Source organism: Archocentrus centrarchus, chromosome 7, assembly GCF_007364275.1.
Source record: "Archocentrus centrarchus isolate MPI-CPG fArcCen1 chromosome 7, fArcCen1, whole genome shotgun sequence".
Lineage (NCBI taxonomy): Eukaryota > Metazoa > Chordata > Actinopteri > Cichliformes > Cichlidae > Archocentrus > Archocentrus centrarchus.
In genome coordinates, this window is record NC_044352.1 from 22,936,750 (window position 1) to 22,948,933 (window position 12,184).

General features: G+C 43.4%; 1 long non-coding RNA gene across 1 annotated transcript; it reads left to right on the forward strand.

Moving 5' to 3' along the window:
- The first annotated feature begins 5,410 nt into the window (after positions 1-5,410).
- LOC115783790 (uncharacterized) lies at positions 5,411-6,938 on the forward strand. Its single transcript, XR_004020239.1, has 3 exons — positions 5,411-5,845; positions 5,958-6,108; positions 6,184-6,938. It is a non-coding gene; the product is annotated as an uncharacterized LOC115783790 (long non-coding RNA).
- The last annotated feature ends 5,246 nt before the right edge of the window (positions 6,939-12,184 follow it).

The following is a 12,184-nucleotide window of genomic DNA, read 5'->3' on the forward strand; positions in this document are numbered from 1 at the left end:
GGTATTCCAACTTCGTCTTCCTGTAACAACTGCTGTCAATCAAGGTCAAAGCCCTCACCCTATGAGTGTGATCGATTTAAAAGTGACCAATTATGTGAAACTGCTGCAGCGTACTAACAGCAGACTGTCTCGCGTGCAAGGTGGCTTCTTTGTGCGCGTGACTGCTGAGTTCTACGCACGCGGAAATTCATTGAGCAAATGTGAATGCATTCCTGCGCCCGTGAAATTAAATTATTTGCACGGTATTGTTTTTTTCTCGCGCGTGACTTTTGACCTAAATATAATTCCATACATTTCGGCGTGCACTTCATACACCATTAAAGTTTGCTACAGAAGATTCTGTGACCTCTATTTTATCAATGTGATCAATGTCTGTGTAGATTCTCAGTCATCCAGGTCATAGTAGTCTCTGGAGCTTGAAAAAGGCGACTGGACTTCTTTTTGTTTCTTGAAGACGTTTCACCTCTCATCCGAAAGGCTTCTTCAGTTCTCAACCAAATGGTGGAGAGACCCAGGTATTTAAACCCCTGTGGGCGTAGTCCCCTGGAGGTGGTTATGACCCTCTATTGATCATGTGCGTGAACATCAAGAAACAAAAAGAAGTCCAGTCGCCTTTTTCAAGCTCCAGAGACTACTATGACCTGGATGACTGAGAATCTACACAGACATATTGCCTTGCACCTTCAATTGGTGCGGGAGTATGAAAGGGACTCAAGAAAGCTAGCGGACTACAGGAACCACCTTCGTTTCAACTTGAGATGCAGACAGTCCAGACTGGTTCCCAAGAGTTTGCACCTTGGGTCCACAGTAAAAGGACATAGAGCTGACCAAATTCTATGGAGAGCACAGAACCACCTTTTGAGTGAAAGGATAAGACAGGTCCATTTCACCATAGATGCACTCCAGAACAAAATCCACCAGACTCAGCAGAAACTCTCATCACTCTTACCTCACACCATCGCAGAAGAAGTTTCTACATTTGTGGACAAAGCCCAGCTCGCACAACACATCAAAGGCAAGGAAAGACAACTACGTAAATTTCAAACTCTGCAAACCAAGGCATACCATTCATCTGTTAACAAACAGGACGACACGATAAGCAATGGAAACCAAGGAAAGTGGGTGAAGAACCTATCAGACAGGGTCCTCACCAAACCAGAAAAAAAATGTGCTAGCCAAAGGACTCAACTTTGCCATAGCCCCACAACAGCTTCCTATAGTAGACCTCATCACAGCAACAGAAACCGCTATAAGAAATAACAAACTTTCTCATCCTGAAGCAGAACAGATCAGGATGAAAGTTTCAGCCACTCTCTCCAGTGCAAGGCTTCCTCCATCCAACCTCACCATTCAGGAGAAGAAGGCCATCACAGCCCTAAGCAAGGATCAAAACATCACCATACTGCCAGCCGACAAGGGGAGGTGCACAGTTGTGCTGAATTCATCAAATTACCACAACAAAATTACTACACTCCTCAGTGACAACAATACTTATAAGGTCTTGAGACGTGATCCCACAAGCAACTACAAGAAAAAAGTTGTTTGCTGCCTGCAACAACTTGAAAAGGAAAAAGCCATTGACCGCCCCACTTACTACCGCCTGTACCCTGGAGAAACCACTCCATGCATTTATGGACTCCCAAAGATCCACAAAGAAGGAGTCCCACTTCGACCCATTATCAGCAGTATAAACTCGGTCACCTACAACATTTCCAAACACCTCGCCACCATCTTATCACCGCTTGTTGGCATCACACCCCACCACATTGAAAACTCTACAGATTTTACTAACAAGGTCCAGAATCTTGTACTGGATCCAGATGAAACCATGGTGTCCTTTGATGTGGTTTCACTTTTCACTTGCATACCCACAACTGAGGCAGTGGAGACCGTCAGAAGACGACTACAGGAAGACGATTCCTTACTGAACAGAACCAGCTTCACCCCAGATCAGATTTGTGCACTTTTAGATCTCTGCCTTACCACAACATATTTTAAATACAATGATGGATTCTACAGACAGAAGCATGGATGTGCCATGGGCTCCCCAGTGTCTCCCATTGTAGCCAACCTTTACATGGAGGAAGTGGAAAGTAAAGCTCTTGGTTCTTTCAAAGGGATGGGACCTAGCCACTGGTACAGATATGTAGATGACACCTGGGTCAAAATCAAAACCCAAGAAGTAGAAGCCTTCACTCGTCACATTAACTCAGTGGATAAATACATACGTTTTACCAGGGAGGACACCAGAGATAACAAGTTACCATTCCTGGACTGTGCGGTGCTTATCGAGGAAGATGGAAGCCTCAACATTGAAGTTTACCGGAAGCCCACACACACAGACCAGTATCTCCTCTTTGACTCCCACCACCCTCTGGAACACAAACTTGGGGTGATCAGGACCCTACAACACCGTGCGGAAAGTGTTCCCTCTAAGGCAGAAGGGAAGCATAAGGAACACACACACATTAAGAAAGCCCTCAAAACATGCGGTTACCCCAACTGGGCCTTCATCAAATCAGCTAAGATGCACAGGAATGAAGGCCAAACACAAACTACAGAGAATAGGAAGGACAAGAGGAACAACATTGTCATCCCATATGTGTCAGGCTTGTCAGAGAAACTCAGAAGAATTTTCTCCAAGCATGACATCCCAGTATACTTCAAACCAAGTCACACCCTAAGACAAAAACTGGTTCATCCCAAGGACAAACCCGCCAAACACAAGATCAGCGATGTAGTGTATGCTGTTCAGTGCAGTGAAGAGTGCTCGGACCTCTACATTGGTGAAACCAAACAGCCTCTTCACAAACGAATGGCACAACATAGAAGAGCCACCTCGACAGGACAAGATTCAGCAGTACATCTGCATCTGAAGGAAAAAGGGCACTCTTTTGAGGATGCCAATGTTCACATTTTGGACAGGGAAAACAGATGGTTTGAAAGAGGAGTGAAAGAAGCCATCTATGTCCACTGTGAACAACCATCATTGAACAGAGGAGGTGGATTACGTCACCAACTTTCCCCCGCTTACAGTGCTGTCCTGAGCTCCCTTCCCAGATGTCTCAGCCCCCATTCACACCTTTGTTCCAGTGACCTCAATAGGCCACAGGAAACAATGGAGCGGAGTCCTAAATTGGTTTCAACTGAAACCACTGATTAAATATGACCCACGCCCCCTTCACACCTGGGCACATGTGTTCACGCACATGATCAATAGAGGGTCATAACCACCTCCAGGGGACTACGCCCACAGGGGTTTAAATACCTGGGTCTCTCCACCATTTGGTTGAGAACTGAAGAAGCCTTTCGGATGAGAGGTGAAACGTCTTCAAGAAACAAAGGTGCCGTTTACACGAAGCCGTTTTCACTGGAAACGGTGTCGTTTTGATGCGTTTCAGCCTTTCGTTTACACGATGGCGTTTCAGAAACGATCCGCGTTTACACGATGACATGTGAAACGATGAAAACGATGTAGTTCCCATGCCAGGCCACAAGTTAGCGTTGGTTTTCTCTTTGCAAAGTTTGTTTATGCAAGACGCGCATGCGTGGAGTGACACAGTAGGTAGTGCGGCAAATTGTTCATTATTTACAAAACGGCCAATGTGAGAGGTTTTGTGTGGACTGACGATGAGGTTGGATCGCTGGTGCACACAACGCTGAATTACAAAACGGTAAAAACACAAGAAAAGCATAAGAAGCACTCGTGAATCCGCGAGTACTGTTTATCAATTTGCGTGTGCGCAAAAAACTGTGGCCGTTGCAACCATAGTGCGCATGTGCGAGTCACCCGTTTTCAAATCACCCCGGTTTCAAGTGTTTACACGAAAATGCAAGCCGGTGCGTTTCTGAAACGCTGCACTCTGGACCCCGTTTCCGAAACACATCGTTTTCACTCTGTTGTCGTGTAAACAGAAGGGCGAAACGCATCAAAACGACACAGTTGTCGTGTAAACGCAAGGCCGAAACGCATCAAAACGACACTGTTTCAAAATGAAAACGGTCTCGTGTAAACGACACCAAAAAGAAGTCCAGTCGCCTTTTTCAAGCTCCAGAGACCAATGTGATCAATATTTACCTCAAAAACCTGTTGTATATCGTTTGAGACCTGTACTCTGCCCTCTGGTGGATTATCAATGTACTGCAGGCAGTGGAACAGTCTTTTGTGCGCACTGCCTTCTTTGTACGCGCGGAAATTCATTGAGCGAATGTGAATGCATCAGTGTTGCCAAGTCCGCTTATTGTAAGCGACATTGGGCTTGCTTTTTCTAAAGTCGCTTGCAAATCTCGTGAGTCGCGGGTTGCGGTTTTTTGGGCTTGTTTTTAAACGTGAAGTTGCTTATTTGGTCTTGACTTTCTTTCCGAGTGATACTCCTCGATTATCTCCCGGTGGCCCATAAGAAAGCAAAAGACGAGTGGTAGGTAGTTTGTCCCTTCCAAGCCCCCGTTTCCTGTTTATCGCTCCCACACAGGTTGACCGGGCGCACACCCAAACAAACACTCATAACATCCCACAGTGAGGAGGCAGCATAAGAATGAGCCCCAGTAAGTGGGGAAAATATAGAAAAAATATATAATAAAGAGTGGGAGAAAGAGAGCGCACTTAAAAAATGAATCTGAGCTCAGATGGGAGACAGTGGTGCAAAAAGTGGGTATGCACTATATGCAATGCATAGTGGCGCCTCTAGTTGGCATTTTCTGTATTTAAAACCTGTGCATATGATATGATCAATAACAGAGGCACGGCGCTGATTAGACGCCCCTGTGCTCCTTCACCTCCCCTCCTCCTGTCACACCCCCATACACACACATTTTTTTGTGATTGATGGAAATTAAAAGCCTGTAAAAGAAGTCTTGCATTTTATAAGTCCATGAATAAGTGAGATCTGCACGCATGAACACAGTAAACCTTGAGAGGGTGTGTGTGTGTGTGTGTGTGTGTGTGTGTGCGCGCGCAGGGTAAAATTGTGTCCGCATACACCTCAGAAAGTCGCTGCGGTCCTGATGGGAGACGTATTAAAGGCATTCTGCAGATTTTGCAAGTGTGAAATATGCGCTCACCATGCTGATTTAATCCAACATGCTAATACAGAGAAGCGCACACGCACAGAAAAACAAAACTGTGCACCCACCCTTCTCTTCTGAGGCTGAGAAACATGGGTTTCACTGCTCCAAAACACAATGAGACAAAACAAAGACGAGCTATACTACTGTTTAAAAGCGGCCTCAGTTTTGCACAGTGTTGTGGGTTGCCAGTTGGGCTTTTTTTCATAGAGCTGGTTGCTTGTTTCTATCGCAAAATCTGGCAACACTGGAATGCATCTCTGCGCCCGCGAAAATAAATTATTTGAGCGGACTATGTTTTTGCTCGCACGTGACTTTTGACCTAAATATAACTCCAGAGGACCACCACCATGAAGGCCGCATAACGAGGGCGCTCCTGGCTGAACCAGAGTAACTATAGAAATTTCCCCATATAAATAAACTTACTTGGTTAATGTGACAAGTTTATGCCAAAGAAAAGGAGACAAGAACTGCTGTAACACCATTTCAAATAATAAACGCCGACGGAAATCAGATGGGCGAGAAAGACGGGGTGCAGCAACAGTTAGCAGCTAACAAGCTTAAACTAGCAACTAACAAGGCAGAGTGTATAAAAATGACCATATCTGAACTGATTCTGCGATTCTGACATTGAGTGGCTCCAGAGGGACTTTGGCTTGTATGTTGTCAACCTTTTTGACACACATCAGGCAAGCCGGGCTCTCAACCTGGTCAGGCATTCACTGGACACTTCTGCAATGTGGACTCACAAACGTTACCGGCTGGCTGACTGGAGGACTCGGTAAGATGACAGCTTGGTCATTCAGTGCATAGTTTTATACTTTTCATTTGGCTTCAAGTGGTCTATGGTTGTTTTGGGGAAATAAAAATCATCTCCCAATTTGTCCACGTAGCCCCTTACCTGATGAGATGGTGCAGTATGCCCGGACAGACACTCACTACCTTCTTTATATCTATGACTGTGTGAGGGCACAGCTGCTGGACTTCAACCAAGGACAGCCAGGCTTGCTGCAGAGTGTCTGGAACAAAAGCCTTTCCCTCAAGGTGTGCACTTCATACACCATGAAGATTAAAGTGACATTTATAAATCAGCCTTAATGTGTTTGTGTATCTTGTCAGACATCCTGAAGTCATTTGTGAGGAGAGTGGACACATCCCAAACATTCAACATCAATGTGACAAGAGAGGACCTGTTTCACAGGGGCCTTAAACAGTGGGCCAGGCAAAAACAGGCGTCCCCCAAGAATCTCCTCCGGGTCTCTTTCATTGGAGAACATGGAATTGACCAAGGCGCACTTCATAAAGAGTTCCTTACTGGTATTTACTCCATTCCTGGGCTAACACTAATGTTTACTTGGAAATTTAACATTATTGCGTATTAAAATACCAAAAAGAAAATGGTCTAACACCATTTTGTATAAACTGTTGGCATCTGTCTGTCTTAAGAATTTGTGGAGAGATTTTTGCCACAAGTTTGGTACGGAGGGGTCCTGCCCCAAAATCCTGACAAAATGGTGCTACCATTTTCTGTGCCATGGAGAGATGAAGAAGGATGTCATGTCCAATGAAAGTGACTGATAGGGAAATGAAAAGCGAATGAAATAAAAATGAAAAGAGGTACTCAAACATTTCCGCTGATGTATACTTTTTACATGTCATGATTTTAAGTTTGTAGAAATATTTGTTACTGATGTGTTTCTATTTTCAAAGAAAGGAAAGGATGATGGAATTATCACACCCAATTGTGGCAGGTGGAAAGGGGCGCAGCTATTAACTTTCTGAAGTATGCGGGCACATTTAGCACCGGGTGGAGCTACCAGCTCAGGTATTACCATGACAGCCTTCATGCAGAATAAATTCAATTATTACTTCCTTTCCGGGTATCACGGTGGTGCAGTGGTTAGCACTGCTGCCTCACAGTTAGAATATCATCTGGAAGGCCTGGGTTCAATTTCACCTTGGCCTGGGCCTCTCTCTCTGTGGAGTTTGCATCTTCTCCCTGTGTCTGCGTGGGTTTCCTCCAGGTACTCCGATTTCCTCCCACAGTCTAAAGACATGCGCTTACTGGAGTTAGGTTAACTGGAAACTCTAAATTGCCCATAGGTATGAATGTGAGTGTGGATGGTTGTCTGTCCTTCTGTGTTGTCCCTGTGACAGGCTGGCGACCTGTACAGGGTGCACCCTGCCTCTCACCCTATGACAGCTGGGATAGGCTCCAGTGCCCCCCCCCCCGCGACCCTGAACAGGATAAGTGGAAGTGAATGGATGGACTTCCTTTCTGTCTTTTAGTGCCATCACCTTGCATGCCAGGCAGTGGTGCGGCTGATCCCAATACTCATGAGGGACTGAAGTTCTATGGTTTAGATAAGGCGTTGGCACACCACCACCAGATGTGTGACATCTGGTGGTGGTGGTGGTAAGAAGTAACGTTTCGGGCCACAAATCTGAAGAAGGGCAATTTGTGGCCCGAAACGTTACTTCTTACTATTAGGATTTGTTTGGATTAAAAACGTGGTTTAGGAGCTTTGCTGGTGTGCGGACCCTCTTTTGTTCTCTTTACAAATTTTTTTGTTGCAGCACCCAGCCTTCATTTTGGATGTGCGTGTCCTTGTTTCTTTTTTGCTTGATCAATTTTATACACATTACAAAAGATTGACTTTGCACCAGAGGTTTAAGTTTATGTTCCCATTAAACCTGTTATGTTTATGCTCAGTTTCAAAAGATTACCGGCTGATTAAATCTATCCAGGGTTCCAACAAGAACTTAGCAACTCATTGTCTCAAAATGTAGCCTCCAGTTCTGAAAGTGCCTGAAATGGTTTGTTGTTTTGAATGCTTTTGTGTCTCCTAAATTTACAGTCAAGTCAGACTGGCTTTGTTCTGAAACTCAAAGACTTCACACTCTATTTACAGTCATTTCAGTCACAGGGATGAATTCCTTGATGGCCACAGTAAAAGAACTGACTGTTAAGCTCTTGATTTAAACTATAAATTGTACATTGATGTTTTATATTAATTGTTTTGCACTTACCTAATAAAGTGTTTATTTTATTGTCATGATTTCAACTATTATTTTCACTTATCACAAAGAATCTCTCGTACCAGAAATAATTCTGTGGCAAAGCCTTGCACTTTGATATGCAGTGATGATCAGATTACCTTGTGATCTTCACAGTAATCTCCAAATATGGTGTTAGTGTTAATAGAAGAAAGCTTGTCGGAAAGTGACAAAAACACCTATTTGGGTATACTTTGTTAGTTCAGTATTTATCTCAGGCTTGCCAACCTTTATTTGCTACTTTTAATGTATTTTCAGGTAAAACCTAGTTAAACATGCATGTGTTTAACTAGGTGTACTCCAGTGTGTACTCCACCTCCCACCAACAGACAGTACTTATGCCTCAAAATTACATGAATAAGATGCATCCATAAGCCAGCTGGTGATTATGTCCTAACACAACATGATAATTAAAAATGAAATACTGAACATGGAAAAGAAAGGATCATCTCAAAAAAAAAAAAATTATTTATAAAGTACATTATTTGAAGTGGAATTTATAGTCATGGCCTACATTTTGGGCAGTGGAACCCCCCCCCCCCCCACTTTGCTGCATCACTTTTTATGTAAATTATATTTTCCAGGTAAAATGAAGTACCATTAACCCTTTAAAGCCTGACCCATCAAAACAGTCAGAAAATTCTAAATTTTTTTTAGAACTGATGCTTATTAGGCCTTTAAACAAAATCCTTTTTTTTTTGCCACATCGCTTTGTTTATATTTTTTTGTATCAAATCTGATACATTGAGCTGTTTTGGTAAAATTTTGTTCACAACAATGTTAATTTAAGAAACAAAAGACTGTTTTGCCTTTAACATTTAACAAGTTTAGAACACTCTAGGCAGTTTACTACTTTTTTTTTTTTTTTTTTTTTTTTTTTTACACTGAACTTTTTGCAGCCATTTATTTCACTTCATGGTAGGTAGGCACAAAAACAGTTTCTGTCCTTGTTCAGGCACAGACGTACATTACACTTTGCACAGTAGACGTGAAAAGTGATTGCTGGTGCAGTGCTTGCATCTCTGCCGGGTTTCCCATGTTGGAAAACGATCAATGCCATCCTTTCTCACATCAAGAGGGACACTGCAGCTTGGCCTTTTACGGGGTGGTGTGGGTGTTGCTTCTGGAGAGGCCAGTGGCCTGCCACACCTGATTTTGACCTTTCCTGTGCTTGTGAGAGAAGTGCCAACCAAAGCCTGAAATCTTCACAGAGCCATTGTTTCCTTTTTGATCTCTTCTGTAGAGGTTCCAAGAGTTGATGACTGCTACAGTAACAGTGTGCCACCAGATGTACATGTACCATCTTCGGGATCTGAAGCTGAACTTGTAAGGTACAGACAGCATATCAAGGAGATCAACACCTCCCATGAACTTATGTTTCAACAGTGGCTGGTCTGGGAACCACGAGTTTTGGATTTGCGATCCCAGCGTTTCACGTTTCCCACAGGTTCAATGCAGCCTCGAACCTGCCCAGTCTCTTTGGCAGTTGTGTTTATTGACTTGCCCTGCTTCTGTACATTGTACATGTTTGTTTGTTCAGCAGTTTCCCGTAGCATTTCATCAGTAACAAACTGTTTGAGGTACATGTATGGTGTCATGTCACACCTTTGCTCTGTGCCTTCCTCAACACTTGCAATGAAATCGACAGATGGAGCGTGATATTGCATTTTTCTCCATCTGCATTCTTTGCTTTTTGCCTTGCACTTCACTGACTAATTACTGATTGTGTCCAGAGTTCTTGAGACCTCAACCGCCATGCTTGTCTGAGTTATACTTTCATCCTGATAGCCTTCCTCATCACTGCTAGCTGAACTTCCATCATCATCATGCATGGCCGGAGGAGTCCATTCTTCCTTCTCCTCTTCCTCATCTTCTAATTGTTCTGTGTCACTTGAATTGCCACCTATTATCATATTGATGACATTTTCAATGTACTTTCTTTTTCTCTTCTTCCTCAATTCTCTGACATCTAAAAATACACACATAAATAACTGGTCAGCACAGCGTAGAGATAATTATAATTTAAAAGGAACCCCTTTGAAAATACCCAAAATGTATATTCAAATAGCATTTCAGCGATTAACCAGTTTAAATCAATCATCAAAAATAGTGTGTTGTTGTACTGTGGCAGGAATGCTGTAGATTAAATTACTAAAATGTCACATGACAGTTCAGGACTGGAGCACTGTATATACCTGCAGCATCAAGTTTGATACACACATTTTTAACATGGTTAACTGTAATATTAAAAAATATTTAAGTAATTATGCATTGCTTCAACACAGGAAGTATTTTTTTTAAATTACTAACAATACTGACGTTATTCTTACTATAACTTCTACAAAATTAGCAAAGGTTTTCCTGAAAAAAAAAAAATGTGTGGGCGACCTCATGTCAGCAGACATTTTGAAAAGGCAAAGAAAAAGCTGTTGCACTGCCTGCAGTACATTGATGATCCACTAGAGGGCAGAGTACAGGTCTCAAACAATATACAATAGGTTTTTGAGGTAAATATTGATCACACTGATAAAACAGAGGTCACATAACCTTGCGTAGCAAATATGATAAAAATGGCGATATAGGGTTAAGGCAGATTTATAAGTGTCACTTTAATCTTCATGGTGTATGAAGTGCACATCTTGATGGAAAGGCTTTTGCTCTTGTTCCAGACACACTGCAGCAAGCCTGGCTGTCCCTTGACCTCGAAATCCAGAAGCTGTGCCCTCACACAGTCATAGATATAAAAAAGGTAGTGGGTGTCTGCCCGGGCATACTGCACCATCTCATCAGGTAAGAGGCTACGTGGACAAGTTGGGAGATGATTTTTATTTCCCCAAAACAACCATAGACCACTTGAAGCCAAATGAAAAGTATAAAACTATGCACTGAATGACCAAACTGTCATCTTACCCAATCCTCCAGTCAGCCAGCCGGTAACGTTTGTGAATCCACGTTGCAGAAGTGTTTAAGCAAGTGGTCGAGGGAATGCCTGGCCAGGTTGAAAGCTCGGCTTGCCTAATGTGTGTCAAAAAGGTTGACATACAAGCCAAAGTCCCTCTGGAGCCACTCAATGTCAGAACCGCAGAATCAGTTCGGAGTCGGTCATTTTTATACACTCTGCCTCGTTGTTTGCTAGTTTGAGCTTGTTAAGCTGCTAACTGTTGCTGATGATTGGTCACTTTTAAATCGACCACGTCCACAAGGCGAGGGCCTTAACGTTGATTGATGGCAGTTTTTAGGTAACATTGCACAACTGTTTCTTCGAAACCAATACCATTTGTGAATGTTATAGAGGCCTGTAGTCAAAATAAAATATACTTCATTAAATCTTCTTTTTCTCGCTGAGGTGATATTGCTAGCAGTGACGCTCATTACCTTATGGCGGTATTGTAACAACTGCTGTCAATCAAGGTTAAGGCCCTCGCCATGTGGGCGTGATAGATTTAAAAGTGACCAATCATGTGAGGGCTTGTGAATCCTTTGGGCTCCGCCTCGGATGTCAAAGGTCAGTTTCTTTGCTCACGTAGACGTTTGTTGCGCGTGCAGTCACGCGCAAGCGCGTTAAACTGCTGCAGCGTGTGCGCAGGAGACAGTCTCACCTGCGCATTGGCTTCTTTGTACGCGTGGCTACTAAGTTCTACGCGCGTGGAAACTCATTGAGCGAATGTGAATGCATTCCTGCGCCCGCGAAATTAAATTATTTGAGCGGATTGTGTTTTTGCTCTCGCGTGACTAAATATAATTCCATACAGATGGTTTACCTCCGATGTCAGCGATAAGGTCCTTTGCCTTGCCTGTTTTGAAAAATCCGTTTTTCACTTTTCATTTGGCTATATTTTTTTTGGGCGGGCGGGCGGGGGGGGGCAGGCTAGCTTAATCTCAAAAAGTGCTGACTAATGTTTTTATCCACTGATCAATGTCATCTAACGCACGGATCATGGCCTGTGCGGCAGCTGTTGCAATGCATTGTGGGATTTGTAGTATAAGTGGTGGGAGCGCTATTTACCCGCGGGCCATTTGAAACAGTGACGAGGTTTGTGACGGGTGAGGTACTGACATCTGG